The following is a 2,265-nucleotide window of genomic DNA, read 5'->3' as shown; positions in this document are numbered from 1 at the left end:
CTTTTATGGCCCACTCAAATATTTTCACTAAACACATTAATAAATAGACCAAACCTATATACTGTCATTATGTTGGTGAAATGTGGTTTCTAGAATAGCAATAGTTATAAAATCTCCAATTAATCTAATTCTAGATTTTTTTTTCTAATCATAAATTCTTTCGAATTCTGAAAATATCTAAAGCTAATGTTGTTAATAATTAGTCTCTCCATCCATAAATTTAATATAAAATGAGAATTTCACTAATTAACTTTCATATATATTTAATTAAATTTTATATAATTTTATTTATTAGTATATTAATTCAATAATGAAAAGTAATATTAATAATAAAATTGTACTATTATTTTTAGTATATTTTTATTTTATTTTATTTTATTATTTTATAGAAGCTGGGACGATACATTAGCAATGATCCTGGAATCCCAACTAGATTGACACCTTAAGAGCATGCACTGAAAACCCGATAGGAAATTATTAATAAATATATTTCACATAATATCATTTTAATTTGAATATATCTATTTCACATAATATCATTTTATATGGTAATTGTTATATATATCCTATTCTATATGGTAATTGTTATATATGCATTATCAATTAATAATCGATTTAATGAAACACAAGTTAAGTAGTCATTAATATTTTTTATAACCTAATTGGTAAAATTAAAATTTATAAAATATTAATTAATTTTAATACATGCTATTTTTATTATTTATCTGATTATTCGATTCGAGGTTTAAGATTTACCAGGCACTCTTCAAATTAAAATATTATATTATTTTAAAAGGTTAATTACAAGTAGATGCCCTGTGATTACACGGTTTTGCAGATGGATATCATGTGGTATTTTTCTTTACAAATGCAACTCTGTGGTTTGCAAAATTTTACATTTATTTTCCTTTACCAAATTTGGCCGATAACAACCTCAAAATGAAAAGTTTCAAGAATTAAAGTTGTTTAGTATCATATTTACTATGTACATATTTTTAACTTTTCAAAGTCATCATTTTTGGAGTTTTCTGTTTCTGAACATTAACTCTCTGTCATAAAAACAATAACGCCTAAATGACCTCAAACCTAAAAAGTATGAAGAACTAAGGTTGCTTAAAATATCATTTAACTCTTGAAAATTTTCATTTGGAGATCGTTATAGGCCAAACATTGACAATATGAACTCAAATGCAAAATTTTGCAAACCACATGGTTGCGTTTACAAAAACAAATATCATAGGTACCCATCTGTAAATCGGTAAAACCACAGAGCATCTTTATATAATTAATCCTAGTTTAAATTTAATTATAATAATTAAAAATAAACTAAATAATAATATAATATTATTAAAAATATTACTTTTTATACTTGAATTAATATAATAAAAAACTATATAAAAATTAATTTAAAAACATCTACATAAATTAATACTGGATAAATTAAGGCAAAAAGGAATCATTAGATCCCTGATATTTTATTTTTTGGTTCATTAAGCCTTTCATCTTTTATTTGGATACATTAAGCCCCTGATCATTTATTTTTTGTCTCGTTAAGCCCTTGATGACCATAAAAAGTAAATTTGAACATAAAATTTGGTTAACAGGCTGTTATTCATTGTACCTCCATTCGAAATTTGTATTTTTTCCCTGTTTGAAAGCAGTTTTGGATGTGTCATGTGGCCATAGGAAAACTGTAAAAATCTTAATCCAAACTGTAAAAAATATTTTTTTTAATAATTTCAAATACAGATAAAGTCAATAACGTATTTTTAACATAATTAGATGTTTACAACTTACTGATTTGGTCATCAAGGGATTAATGAGACCAAAAATAAATGATCAGTGACTTAATATATCCAAATAAAAGATCAATGGCTTAATGAACCAAAAAAAATGAAAGATCGGGAGCCTAATAATGCTTTTTACCATAAATTAATAATCTCTTTAAAATAATAATGATCAATTTTAATAAATTAATAAGACAATAATTTTTTAGAGCAACCCTTTATAAATACATTGTTTTATTATCTCTATAAATTAATAATTTCTCAAATACATATGCCAAATGTATATAGATATATACTTAGGATAATTTAGCAAAATATGACTTACAGTACTTTGTTTTTTCTTGAAATTTAAATATGAATTTCATCTCTAACTAATTATTCTTAGTGCATTCAAAAGTTCTGGTGTACCATTGTCAAATTGTAACAAAAAATTGTAAAGAGTGGTTGATGCTATAATTGCTTCATTTCTTGTGACGGG

The sequence above is a fragment of the Euphorbia lathyris genome, chromosome 8 (assembly GCF_963576675.1).
Source record: "Euphorbia lathyris chromosome 8, ddEupLath1.1, whole genome shotgun sequence".
Lineage (NCBI taxonomy): Eukaryota > Viridiplantae > Streptophyta > Magnoliopsida > Malpighiales > Euphorbiaceae > Euphorbia > Euphorbia lathyris.
The sequence above is the reverse complement of the archived record's forward strand: the minus strand, read 5'-3'. Positions refer to the sequence as shown.